At 38.0% G+C, this 15600-nt stretch overlaps 1 pseudogene; it reads right to left on the bottom strand.

The window, feature by feature from the left end:
* Nucleotides 1-12346, bottom strand: part of LOC137633715 (uncharacterized) — a 196510-nt pseudogene extending 184164 nt beyond the window's left edge.
* Between the last annotated feature and the right edge of the window lie 3254 nt (nucleotides 12347-15600).

Genomic DNA, 15600 nt, shown 5'->3' with positions numbered 1-15600 from the left:
CATTGGGCTATTTTCCCTGTTGGATCCCTTGGGCTTGTAGCATCCTGCTTTTCTCAACTAGGGTTGTAGTTTAGTTAGTCATAATAGTAATAATAGTAATAATAGTAATAATAATAATAATAATAATAATAATAATAATAATAATAATAATCAGGAAGAAACTACAAATGTTTTAGATGGTCCAGTAACAACCGACACCTCGTTACAACCTAACAGCCTCGTCCAAGGTTTGTTTACATAACAGAGCAAGCAGAAATATTGTAGAGGACCACAAGGTCACAATCTCCGACTCCCACTGGGCTCGAACGTGTTTGTCACGCACACGTTACAAACAAGTTTGTGTCTATGATGACTGAACTTAATCACAAACAGATTCAAAACATATTCTGCACAAATATTCGTCAGATGTACCTTTAAAAATCTATTGGCTTATTCTCCTTCCTAGAGGAAATTTCCAAAGAATACTTGTAACATTTAGAAGAAAAAACTCAATCACAATATAAGCCTTTTGTTTACTACACATGCATACACCTCCGGCTGAAACCAACCGACGTAAATTGAGCATCGACCGTAAACTTGTAAGGTGACAGGCAAAGATGGAGAAATCATCTTATAAAATAGCAAGTATTTCAATAGAAATGGAGTGAAGAAAGCCCTGGGTGATAGGAGAATAGATGTGAGAGAGGCAAGAGAGCGTGCTAGAAATAGGAATGAATGGCGAGCGATTGTGATGCAGTTCCGGTAGGCCCTGCTGCTTCCTACGGTGCCTTAGATGACCGCGGAGGTAGCAGCAGTATGGGATTCAGCATTATGAAGCTTCATCTGTGGTGGATAACGGAGGAGGGTGGGCTGTGGCACCCTAGCAGTACCAGCTGAACTCGGTTGAGTCCCTTGTTAGGCTGGGAGGAACGTAGAGAGTAGAGGTCCCCTTTTTTGTTTTTGTTTCATTTGTTGATGTCGGCTACCCCCCAAAACTGGGGGAAGTGCCTTGGTATATGTATGTATGTATGTCTTCAGGCATTTAAACTTGTAAGGTAACAGGAAAAGATGGAGAAATCATCTTATAAAATAGCAAGTATTTCGATAGGAGTATGTCTTCAGGCATTTAAACTTTCAACTAGGTAATGTAACCTTGAATTTGGCCTTGACCTTGGACTTGTGGGACGGTTGAGGAAGGCAGTGTATCTTAACCCTTCTACCCCCAGGCTATTTGGAAATTTCCAACCCTTAACCCCCAGGGGTTAATTTTTTTCATGCACATTTTGCAGTATATGTTTTTAAAATTGCTCTAACAGCCTTAATTTTCGTCATAGAGAGGTCAGGTTGGTCTCATTCTCTTGGAAAATGCCTGAATTTTCTCAAAAAAATTATCAAAAATATGAAAAAAAAATTTTATAGCATTTTTTTGCAAGAACGTACCGGTACGTCCATGGGGTTAAAGGGATGGCTTTTGTGAAACGTACCAGTACATCCTTTGGGGGTAAAAGGGTTAAGAACTAGAACCACAGCTGGGTTCTTCCTGAAGATTAAGGTAGTAACATCCCACTGGATAAGCATGGCTGAAAGTGCATGTGCCGGAACAAGAAATGTTCTTGAATATATTACCTGCACCTTTTCAGTGGGAGAGTGTCTTTGGCGTTTTACAAGGGGAACTGAGTAAGAAGAGTCGCCTATCCTCATAAGACAGAGGAGAGTTATTCCGCGTCCTGCAACCGTTAGATTTGAGATGCTCCTCATTCTCTTAGAATGAATGAGCTAAATTGGATACCAATTATTGGCAGTTATTAAATACTATGGAATACAAACGTATAGTAATTAAATATCATTTAGATTTAGATATCGTAAATCCTACTCATTGCTCAGTCCGATGTTACGGGAGGGTCCGCACGAGAGACCCCGTGACTCGAGCAACGAGTTCCTCAAGAGGGAAGATTGTTCGAAGCTACTTCCAAGCCCAGGCTGATCCTCCGAAGGGGAAAAAAGGTCTGAGGGCTTCCATCTCAGGTCTAGTTAAAGCCTTATACTGCGGAGACTGAGAAGACAAAGGAAGATAAGGAGAATTACACTGAGCTATTTTTCTCTGTTGAAGCCCTTGGGCTTATAGCATCCTGCTTTTCCAACTAGGGCTGTAGTTTAGCTAGTACATACATACATATACCAAGGCTCTTCCCCCAATGAAAACAAAAAAGGGGACCTCTACTCTCTACGTTCCTCCAGCCTAAACAAGGGACTCAACCGAGTTCAGCTGGTACTGCTAGGGTGCCACAGCCCACCCTCCCACATTATCCACCACAGATGAAGCTTCATAATGCTGAATCCCCTACTGCTGCTACCTCCACGGTCATCTAAGGCACCAGAGGCGGCAGCAGCAGCTGGGGGGAGTGACTGCTCCCCGCACTCTAGTTTAGCTAGTAATAATAATAATAATTAGAGAAATGTTCTGCCCAAAGAAGTACACCTTCTAAAAGGGCCACTAGCAGAAGTATGACAGTTCTACCGGCGCATCGTCAAATCCGAATGCCACACGGAGTGCCGCACTTAGTAGCCGTCGATGTCAGCCGGAATCTAAATCATCCACGGACTTCTGAGTACAAAAATCCTCCATTTACGAACTTGACAGGTTCCAAGATGCTATTTGTAGGTCGGATTTAGTTACATTCTGCCCTAGTGTCTGCTTCACCTAACTCACAGGCCTATAATTTTCAGCTGCAAAAATCAACAAGGAGTCGCAGTTCATATTGCCAATGTTATTCTTACTGTCTTAAATTATATACTATTGTTTTATAACAGTATTTTATTACGAACTTTTGAAAACAACATCTGAAACTGGTGATTTCCGTTGGATTTGTGTATTTCTGAAGGTTTGTGAGTCGAGAACCTTCTGGTAATCAGTAAATCCAGTAAGCTGACTGAGAAGGCGAGGTATCCAGAGGAACTGGTCTTTCAGAAGGTGACCCAAATGCCGTTGGCGTCCCTAGAATGCAAGTGCAACTTCCAGGAAGATATTCTAGATCTGGAGTTCTGAATCAACTCTGAGGATGGGTCATCTGATGGTAACACCCGAAGAATAAGAAGCCTTTTACCTACTCTGTATCCCTGGGGATTCAGCGTGTCTGGTAAGATATTCCTCTCGTCCGGAATGGACCCAGCGTACAATTCTATCACGTTGTCGGCTGCCCAGGTGAGTACCCGCTCGCCAAATCCCAAAGGGGTCTGTGAAGCAGAAATCCTTTCCTTCGGTGGAACTTCAAAAGTTCAAACTTGCAAAGAATGTTTTTATGTCTCTTCATAGAGACATATTTCAATGTCACTGTTCTTGAAATATATTTACTTTGTTCATTACTTTTCTTAGTTTATTGATTTCCTCGCCTCACTGGGCTGTTTTTCTCTGTTGGAGACCTTGGGCTTATAGCATCCTGCTTTTCCAACTAGGGTTGCCTCCTGGAGAGAGATAGGATCAGCCAATTGTTGAGAGATCCCCAGAGGAGTCTCAAGGAATAGGTACCAGAAAGTTGAGCGCAACCGTTCATGCTGAAGGTCCGTCTGAAACTCTGGTTTTGAGGTGGAAATAATTATAACGGACCGAAGGATAGCTATCTTGGCGTACTTTAACTTCTGGTTCATCGAGTGCGAGAAGTGTTTTCCTGATAGCAGACAGAGCAGTATTATCGTTTCTCTGACGGTAGACCGAACGGTAGTTGCAGTTTCCTCGATGGCAGACCATACAATAGTTACAATTTCTCTGACGGGAAACCATGAGGTGGCTGCCATTTCTCTAATAGCAGAACATGTGGTACTTTTCGTTTCCCTGACGGCAGATCATGCTGTAATTGTCGTCTTCCTTTTGAAACTGAAAGACCAGCTAGTGGTACCCAGTCGACTTTTCCACCAACCAGAAACCCCAGAGAACCATTTGTTAGACTTTGAGTGCATTCCTCTCTCTTGTATTCTTTCAAGATCCAAATAATCAATGTCAGAGAGGTCTTTCCCTTCTGCCTCTTTGGAAATGTCGAGCTCCGGGTCGAGGCAAAGTCTATCAAGAGACTGCTCAGCAAGCGGATTTCGAGTCCCAGAACAAAGTGGCCCCTTGCGCTGGAGTCACCGGAGCGTCTTGGGAACGTCCAGAGGCAACAGAGGGAAGACGACTCCTGTCAACATCCTCATCTATAGTGCTCGTGTGTTTGGTCTCCCTGGGATGGTTTGGGTACAGTACTACGAAACCATGTAGAGGGATTACAATACCATGTAGAGGAACTATGAAACCATGTAGAGGGACTACGAAACCACGTAGAGGGACTGCAAAACCATGTAGAGGGACTACAAAACTATGTAGAGGAACTTCGAAACCACGTAGAGGGACTACGAAACCGTGTAGAGGGACCACGAAACCATGTAGAGGAACTAAGAAACTATGTAGAGGGAACTATGAAACCACGTAGAGGTACTATGAAACCATGTAGAGGGACTACGAAACCACATAGAGGGGCTACGAAACCACATAGAGGGGCTACGAAACCATATAGAGGGGCTACGAAACCATGTAGAGGGACTACGAAACCACATAGAGGGGCTACAAAGCCATGTAAAGGAACTAAGAAGCCATGAAGAGGGACTACGAAACCATGGAGAGGGGCTACGAACCCATGTAGAGGAACTACGAAACCATGAAGAGGGACTACGAAGCCATGTAGAGGGACTACGAAACCATGAAGAGGGACTACAAAACCATGAAGAGGGGCTACGAAACCATGAAGAGGGACTACGAAACCACATAGAGGGACTACGAAACCACATAGAAGGGCTACAAAGCCATGTAAAGGAACTAAGAAACTATGAAGAGGGACTACGAAACCATGGAGAGGGGCTACGAACCCATGTAGAGGGACTACGAAACCATGAAGAGGGACTACGAAGCCATGTAGAGGGACTACGAAACCATGAAGAGGGACTTAAGAAACCACGTAGAGGGGCTACAAAACCATGAAGAGGGACTACGAAACCACATAGAGGGACTACGAAACCACGTAGAGGAACTGCGAAACCATGTAGAGGGATCGGTCGATGTGCCGTGCTTCAGTGACTTCTTCCTTCTGTTCGGATGGGACTTTCCCCAATTGAAAAGGTACTGGCATCCACTGCCTTTCACTCTCCCAAAGAGATGGGAATCGATCGTTTCCTCCCGATATGCGACAACTCTTGGGCCCCCTCCTCCTGGCAAGAGACTGGGCCGAGGTAAAAGGTGTTAAAACACCCACACCGAGTATTTATACACCTCACTAGTGTTGGGTGTTAATGTTCCCGATATGCGATTACTCTCGGCATTCACGCAAGAAGCGAGGTTCCAAATTATTACTATTATTATTATTACTACTTGCTACTCTAAAACCTTAGTTGGAAAAGCAGGATACTATAAGCCCAAGGGCTCCAATAGAGAAAAGTAGCCCAGTGAGGAAAGAAAAAGAGGAAATAAAACTACTGTACGAGAGAAGTAATGAATAATTAAAATAACTTTCTAAGAAGAGCAACAACATTGAAATATATCTTTCATATATGAACTAAGAATACAAAAATCCCATTAATCACGCTTCCTACCATTCTACGAAGATAATCTTTTCATTCTTCTCGGAACTTGCAGCGAAGTCGCAGCGAGCGACAAAAGGAAAAGGGAGAACTCAAAGTTTCTCTTCTCAGAGGCCATGCGGGTCTGTGTTGACACCTTCTCAGGGAAGAGACCAAACCAGCACAGACGGGTGACACGTCCCTAGTGCACTCTGGGATCGGCAGACACTGAAGGAGGACCTCCTTGTCTGACAATGTAAACGAAAGGGTAAAGGAAAACCCAATTCCTCGGGTTCACGGCGTCATAGCATGACCGCACGCGAGGGATAGAGCATCAACATATAGAAACAAGTCATTAAGATAATGGCAAGTAGCATAGAAAATCTGTAAGACAATTAAAGGTCTAAAAGCTACTCATAATTGGGAGAGGCAAGGGACAATGACAATACCCTTCAGACTGACCACATATCCACATGACCAACATCCATGACCCATCTCCACCGCAGCTAAGACCAGGAAGGGACAGGCAATGACTGCTGATGGCTCAACAAGTAGACGTATAGGCTCCCCCAAACACCTCCATCCTTAGCTCGCAAGAATGGTGAGGTTGCGGACACTGCTAGATATTTTCGAGCTTGAGGCGACTTGAACTCCAGTCCCGCAGAATGCTAGGCAGAGAAGTTTCCAATGGGCCACCACAAAACACATTGCATATCCCTTGACTATAACAGCAAGACAATTTATTCGAACTGAAAGAAAAGGCAAAAGGTTAAAACGGTCCGATACAGACGACAAGAAGCACGCCGGCGCCCTCCTGTAGCCGAAGTCAAAGTGAACGTAACGCTAGTTTCTGAGGAGAGGGGGGGGGGTTTACCGACCACCTTAGGGCCAGCTGCGTTTACGCTGTTGGAAGCTTAACAGCCAGTTCTAGTTTTGAGGGTTTGTATACACATAGGAACAAATCGACAGACACTGCCAATCGTACGACGTATGCCTAAAAGAACATACTGTACTTCCCCAAACCACAATTTCTTACCATATGCATAGTGTCCCCTTGACAGAGAAGGTGTAGCATCCCCTGTAAGTGGGTCTGGATATCAGACGGGGCCGTCGCGGTTCTTCGGCCACGGCCGAGTTGGCATTCATTTTTGGGGAGTAAAACAGCAAAACCTGCGAAAAATGGAAATTTTAAAAATCTGCGGACATAGATGGAAAGGAGGTAAATTTCAAAATAGCAAAATGACTATGTATGATTATGTGACGATTTCTATATCACTGTGATTCTATCTTTAACAGATATGTTAACTTATAAGTATGAAGTACGGTACAAGAATCTATCTTTTACACAAGAACAGGACCTATCTCTTATACAACCAATTTAAAAAACTAAAAGAAGAGAAACATGAACTCCATCTTGTTTCATTTCAGTATTCATATGTGCTAATCTTACAAAGACCTATCTTTCATTCACTAAGTTTTTCAGGACACTGATAAACCGAACTAACCTTTGACAGCGAAATAGTATTCACTCAGGCTGAAAAAATAGAAGAAAATGATTAGTGAAGAATACGACTAAATGACGTATATCGACTTGGTCATTATCATCGGGAAGTTGCCTCAGTAACACACGAGTCCCGTACAAGTTATGAGAGAGGAAAGACCGAGGGATCTCTCACCTGCTAAACCTGTGGTCCTCCTCTTCGGACGAATGACACGAACTTCCGTATTCCTGAAAGAGAAGGAGAGAGTGACGGTCTCATACTTTGAATTAATCGGACAAATAAACTGTACAGGAAAGTCCTCAGCTTAATAATGCAATAGGTTCCAAGATGTTTTGTAAAGTCTAATTTTCTTAAATTTTGGTTCTATTTATGCTTCTCCTAACACGCCTACGATTTTCAACTGCAAGTCAAAAATTAGTCCCTTTTTATATTGCAAATATATTGCTCACTCCATTAAATTATACTGTATACAGTGAACCCTCGCTACTTCGCGGTTCGACCATCGCGGATTTTTTTCATAACCCATATATATATACATATTGGTAATAACAAAATCAACATACTGTACTGAATAATCAATATAATCGATGCAAAAACTAACCTATACACAGATGTGTACAGTAAATGCGTTTGTTTCTTCATTATGATCAGAGAAACGTAAACAAAACATTAGTTGCCATTTTTTATCGTGCTTTTTGGCGTGTTTAGGAAACGCATGATATAAAATCGCCTTTAATATTTGTGCCTGTTTTAGTTTAGGGTACTGTAGTACATGCATTAAGTGTTCTGTACATTAAAGGGTAGTTTGTTAACAGTACTACGTACAAGGGAAGGTTTTAAAAGTCTGAATATACATGTTAAATAAATAGGTAAATATGGTGTCACTACTTCGCGGATTTTCACCTATCGCGGCCGGGTCTGGAACCTATCTACCGCGATAAACGAGGGTTCACTGTATTGATTTATTAAAGTATTTCATTATGATTTCAATTGCGATTGCGTTTGTATCTTCGAACATTTAAAAGCTGAGGACCTTCTCATAACTTTCCACATCAATCAGTCTTTACAAAATAGAATTTTTTCCTATTATCATAGTGCTACACAGACACAGACCTCTCTCGTCACATTGGACCCAGATATGGGAGGACGAATTAACACAAATTTGCCCTATACGATCAAGAACTGGTGCCTGGGACCCCATTCAGAGCCCCCCAAAACTGAAACCTGCTACTATCTGCCTCAAGGATACAAAACCTTTCTCATTGTTGATACCAAAGTACAACAGATGTGGAAGTGTTGATTCATATAAATTTGTCATGTATGGACAGGCATTGGGGCCTGGGAGGCGATGCGTTGTCACGACACAACCAGGGGAAAAACCGGCAATTGCAAAATATTGGAAGGTTGAAAGTAGTTGGACGTCAAGACGAGAAAATAAATAAAAGCGAAGTATAGACAAGTGGTGAACTTGGAGACTGTAAACAGTGCTGATTGCCTGGCATACGAGACACCATGCATTTACTAACAGGAAAAAAACTGTCTCAGTTACTGGAACAATGACGCATGCTTATCTACTTCCATAAAATCCCCGGAAAATGAAGATCTCTCGGCACACTCATAGAAAAAAGAAAGCAAAGAAATGTTAATTTCATCAGCTTCACTTTGTTGTTATCATCGCTAGACCACATTAAAGGTTTAAAGGCCGCTTATGAATGGCAGAGGCAAGGGACAGTAACATATAATCAGGGCTTAAGGCCCTCTTCACCCAAACTACAGCCAGGGAGGGCCAGGCAATGACTGCTAATGACTCAGCAGGCAGAATGATGAGGTTGCAGACACTGCAAAAAACGATGGACCTTCAGTGTTCTTGAACCCCAGTCCTGCTAATTGCCAGGCAGGGATTATTACGTATTTACCATTAGGAAAAAAAAGCTGTCAAAGTTACTGAGAGACAACTAAACAAGCTTCTCTTCTTCCATACGAATGAAAACAAAAACTAAATTATAAAAACAGACAGAAACAAGGACACTGAAAAGTATGCCTGTACTCTACGGCAGCCGAAATCGAAGTGGGGGTAGCTCTGCCTGAGAAGGGGGCGGAGCCTACCCTACACCAACCAGTAGCCATAATCATTATTACTATAGTCCATTTCTTTTAGCGAGGCATATTTGCACCGACACGCAGCGGTGCCCTTTTAGCTCAGAAAAGTTTCCAGATCGCTGATTGGTTAGAATTATCTTGTCCAACCAATCAGCGATCAGGAAACTTTTCCAAGCTAAAAGGGCACCGCTGCGAGTCGGTGCAAATATGCCTCGCTAAAAGAAATGGACTATAGTTAATCTACAACCCTAGTTTGGAAAAGCAAGATGCTATAAGCCCAAGGCTCCAACAGGGAAAAATAGCCCAGTGAGGAATGGAAATAAGGAAATAAGTAAACAATCTGAGAAATAATGAAATCAAAATGTTTTAAAAACAAGAAAAACATCGAAACATATTTCATAAATAAATTATAAAAAGACTTATGATAGCCTGTTCACCATAAAAAAACATTTGCTACAAGTTTGAACTTTTGAAGTTCTATCATAATTGCCTTGTTAAAAGTCTAAATGACCATTTCAAGCTTCGCCAAAATCATTCTCGCATTAAAAGACGGAAGTTTGTATTGGTGCAAGAACAAATAGTTGTTACCCTTATTAATCTTATTTTAATCATCACCAGTAAAAACAATTAGAAACAAATAAAATTATAACCACTATCAACGTTACTTATGGTATACATCCAGGTATAGGTGCTGAGAAGACTATTCAGTGCAGACAGGATAGAAGATCATGAAGCAAAAGGTTAGGAAGGGAATGGAAAGCAAGAACCAAGGTGAAGTGAAAGAGTAAAAAGTGGGCGATGGTAGGGGCCGAAAGGACACTCCGCAAAGAAGCTTAACCCTTTTACCCCCGGGGTATTTGGAAATTTCCAACCCTTAACCCCCAGGGGGTTATTTTTTTCCCAGCACATTTTGCAGTATATTTTTTTTAAATTGCTCTAACAACCTTAATTTTTGTCATAGAGAGGTCAGGTTGGTCTCATTCTCTTGGAAAATGCCTGAATTTTCTCAAAAAAATTATCAAAAAATATGAAAAACTAATTTTTATAGCATTTTTTTGCAAGGACGTGCCGGTACGTCCATGGGGGTAAAGGGATGGCTTTTGTGAAACGTACCAGTACATCCTTTGGGGGTAAAAGGGTTAAGCAATGCCTACAGTACACCCTGTGACCGGCGTTGACGGCCCAACCTCTGCCAAGGTTTAGTTCTTCACTATTTCAATGTGGATGAACAAGGGTTTGGAGATCAACTTCATTTGACGTCAGAACTAAATTTGATTTCATGTCAAAACCATTAGATTTAAAATTAGAATTTCACTTGATTCGACATCAGTATTCGGGGTGTATGAATAATAGCGACCACCTGTATGTATGATGACACGGCTTGTAGGTTGGGTTGGGGGGGGGGAGTTTCCGTTAGTTGGTGTCCATTTTTAATGCATGTGGGATGAACTGGCCGCTAATATGCAAAGGCTCCCAGTATTCAACTTGATTTAAAATCAGAATTCAACTTAATTTGACTTAATATTTAAACTTGATTTAACACCAGAAATACATTCAATTTAATATGAAAATTCATCTTGACTCAACACCAGAAATATACTTGAATTAACATGAGAATTTAACTTGAATTGACACCAGAAATACACTTGATTTAACATGACAATTTAACTTCATTTAACACCAGAAATACACTAGATTCAACATGAGAATTCATCTTGATTTAACACCACAAATATACTTAATTTAACATGAGAATTTAACCTGAATTGATATCAGTTCACACAACTGATTAGGGTAGAATCCCTCCCAGCCCCATTAACGCTTGCCAGTAAATAGGAGATCGAGGTTTTATTTTCGCAAGCGAGGCAAGCGCACGGCGTAGCAAAAACAATTAAACTCGAAATATTACTGAAATCAAATGGTTTTTACTACGCCGTGGGCTCACTTCGCTTGCGAAAAAAAGAAAAATATCAAGCTCCTATATACTGGAAAGAGGTAATGGCGCTGGGTGGGACTCTTCCGTAATATTACCATGACGTTTTTCACTTTACCGATAGTTCTCCAAAGTGCAAATAGGGAAATTATATTTTCAATTATGTTGGACAGCGAGATGAAGAAGCACGAGTTGAGAATTAGTAAGATAAAAGGCCCAGGGTGTATGTATAACAACAGACACCAGTATGTATCATGACTTAGAATACGGCAGTCTAAGGGGCGTCGCAGGGGGGCGTTCCCTGTCAGGAAAGTAGGGGAGCCTTTGTATATCAGCGGCCAGTTCCTCTTGCTTGCATAAAAAATGGCCATCCACTAACATAAACTTTCCCCCCTAACCTAACCTACAAGCCGTGTCCTCACCGATTAACCTAACACGGCCTGCGACTCCCCTCAGACTGCCCTATTCTAAGTCAGCCGTCATCATAAATGCACGTGATCGCTATCATATATACACCCCAAGGTAGGTAAGGACATGGCTTGTAGGTTAGGTTAAGGAGGAAGGTTTAGATTATTCGATGTAGATTTTTACACAAGGAGGAGGAACTGGCCGCTGCTGTACAAAGCTCCAAAGGCTCTAGGGGTAGGTTAGGTTAAGGCTGATAGAATGGTATACATTCCGTGGTACAGCGGACCGAACCTGTCGGGAAAGCAAGCGGGATGGTGCCGATGTATCGCGCGTCTCATTGGCCAAGTAAAATAGCCTACAGTGAGCCTGGCTTTAGGTCAGGATAATATAACAATTAATTATATACAATAACTAGGATTTGGGGTCAGAGGTTAGGCTACCAAACATACCCTAAGCTAAAGTTCGGTAAACAAGACCAGGGCCTTCCTGGGTCATACAAATGAATTAAACCGGCAAAATAAGTTTATAAAAGTAAAAATGGTTTAAAATATTATTAAATATCAAGCAAAAATAAAATCAATTCTCATCTTCGTCAGAATCCGTCAGCGGTCAAACAAAACTTCGAAGTGTCGAACACTTCGGAGGGAATACTTACGAGGGCGTATTTCGACTTACCGAGGAAGGAGGTGAACTACTAACACTTGGAGACCTTTGGACAGTCACCAGAGCCATTCTAGATTGGTGCCCGGACACCAAATCGGTCTCGTCCTTTTTTATTTGAGCAATTTCATGATTGGTGAAGCGAGTACAAGGCCGAAGGAACTGAGCTCTGCCCTCGTATTTACAATAACAAATTCCAATAATATGAGTCACTATTTTACTTCGCTCTGAAATATTAAAAAACGAAGTAAAATAAGATATTTTGAGTATTTTATATATTTAAAAATATCTAGATAATTATTCTATTCATTTTATAACATAAAACAATCTAAAATTGTAACTATTCAGAATTTTCTAAATATTTAAAACATTAAAAAACTAAGTAAAATAAAATATTTTAACTATTTTATATATTTTAAAATATTAAAATAATTATTCTATTAATATTATAACATAAAACAACCTAAAATTATGATTATTTAGAATTTTATAAATATTTAAAACATTATGTGATCGCTCAGCGATGACAAGCTAAGACAGGACTGGGTTATAGTAATTCTGAAATAAACCTTAAAATATTTTTACTAAATTAACAATATAAGTTTTACAAGTCAATATTTTGTGTTAATATTTTATAAAATAAAATAAAGAATAAATTATGAAGAGATTTTTCATGTAAAGATATATTTTATATGTTTTTTCATGGAAAATATGAGACCCTTCTTGAGTTTTTTATTTTGTTTAATGAATAAAAAATATCCATGACTCACAGGATAATATTGATAATATCTTTATATTTATTTATCAATAATAATATTGATAATATCTTGTTATTTATCTATTAATATCTGGCCATTAATGACTTTAATTCCATATTCTTATCAACAATATAATTAAAACTGAAATTGTGAATTATTTCTAAGAATTTATATTAAATAAAATGTCTTAATATATAATTTGTAAATGAAGTTATCTCCATGGTTAATATATATATATATATATATATATATATATATATATATATATATATATATATATATATATATATATATATATATATATATATATATATATATATATATATATATATCCTTCCACTTACGTCTGTTTAATGACTCTCTGTGCCAAGTCACGCCCGCAAACTTTCTTAGTTCGTCAATCCATTGTCTTCTTTTCCTTCCTCTGATTCTTTTTACAATTTCCAGGGTCCCATTCTCTTATTCTTTCTGTCTATCTATTGTCTGTCATTCTCATTATATGTCCTGCCTGTGTCCAGATGGAAAAGCAGGATGCTATAAGTCCAAGGATTCCAACAGGGAAAAACAGTCCAGTGAGGAAAGGAATAAACTACAGGAGAAATAATAAACCAAATAAATAATTTTAAGTACAGTAACAGCATTAAATTATATCTTTCATATGTAAACTATAAAAAACTTTAAAAAAAAAGAGAGGAACACAAATAAGATAGAACAGCGTGCCCAAGTGTACCCTCAAGCTAGAGAACTCTACCCCAAGACAGTGGAAGGTCATGGTGTTATGTATTCTGTACAGAGGCTATGTCACTACCCAAGACTAGAGAACAATGCTTTGATTTTTCAAAGATAGAATGAACCGTAGCTAGAGGGAAGGATCCAATGTAGTACTGTCTGGCCAGTCAAAGGAGCCAACAACTCTTTAGTGGTTGTATCTCCATGGGTGGCTGGTGCTCTCATATCCATGTTGCTCTATTTCATTATTTTTTCCATAGCTCCCTGAGTTGTAACTAGCTTATGTTATAAGGATTAGTATGGCTCCAAGTTTTTGATGCATAAATTAATAATGGTAAGACTATCTCATTATATACTTTTCTTTTTAGAGAAAATGGCATTTTAAATTTCATAATCTCGTTTTGTTTACCAAAATGCACCTCATCATCCTCTTGTTTTTTGTAGTTTATATATGAAAAATTTATTTCAATGTAGTTACTGTTCTTAAAATATTTTATTTCAATTGTTCATTATTATCATTATTACTATTATTATTATTATTATTATTATTATTATTATTATTATTATTATTATTATTATTATTATTATTATTATTTGCTAAGCTACAACCCTAGTTGGAAAAGCAGGATGCTATAAGCCCAAGGGCTCCAACAGGGAAAATAGCTCAGTGAGGAAAGGAAATAAGGAAAACCTACAAGAGAAGTTTAAGAATAATATTAAAATATATATATATATATATATATATATATATATATATATATATATATATATATATATATATATATATATATATATATATATATATATATATATATATATATATATATATATATATATATATATATATATACACACACACACACACACACACACACACACACACACACACACATATATATATATATATATATATATATATATATATATATATATATATATATATATATATATATATATATATATATATATATATATATATAAAACTATAATAACTTGCAAATAACAAGTCTAAAAAGTTTAAAATAATGAGAGGAAAAGAAACAAGATAGTGTGCTCGAGTGTACCCTCAAGCAAAGAAATCTCTCTTGTAGTTTATCTATTTCCTTATATCCTTTCCTCACTGGGCTATTTTTCCTTGCTGGGGTCCTCAGGCTTATAGCATACTGCTTTTCCAACTAGGGATATAGCCTAGCTAATAATAATAATAATAATAATAATAATAATAATAATAATATTATTATTATTGTTATAATAATTAATTATTATTATTATTATTATTATTATTGTTATAATAATTAATTATCATTATTATTATTATTATTATTAATATTATAATAATAATAATAATAATTATTATTATTATTATTATTATCAGCATCATAATTATTATTATTATTGTTGTTGTTATTATTATTAGCTAACTTTTAGCACTATTAAACTATAAACAAGTAACAAATAACTAAATTAAAATATACCAAAGCAAGATAACGGAATTAAAATGTATTAAAGTAAATAATATTAAAAAGATAATTTGCATATTAGGGGAAAAGGTCTGAATTATGAAGAATCTTATACAAAATGCATAAAGAATAAACCACGGTGACAGAGAATAATATCTATACACGAAATAATATATTTAATAGATAGCAAGTTTTAATTCAATTAATTAATGCGAAATTCAACTGCTGAAAAGCAGACAGGAGAACTATATTGAAAACATGGTATAATTATAATTTATCTATTTCCTTGTTTCTTTTCCTTATTGGACTGTTTTCCCCTATTGGAGCCCTTGGGTTTATAGCATCCTGATTTTCCAATTAGGGTGGTAGCTTAGCTGATAATAATAATAATAATAATAATAATAATAATAATAATAATAATAATAATAATAATAATAATAATAATAATAATAATAATAATAATAATAGTTTCGAGTTTTAAGTTATCAGAA

This window comes from Palaemon carinicauda, chromosome 43, assembly GCF_036898095.1.
Source record: "Palaemon carinicauda isolate YSFRI2023 chromosome 43, ASM3689809v2, whole genome shotgun sequence".
Lineage (NCBI taxonomy): Eukaryota > Metazoa > Arthropoda > Malacostraca > Decapoda > Palaemonidae > Palaemon > Palaemon carinicauda.
The sequence above is the reverse complement of the archived record's forward strand: the minus strand, read 5'-3'. Positions and strand labels throughout refer to the sequence as shown.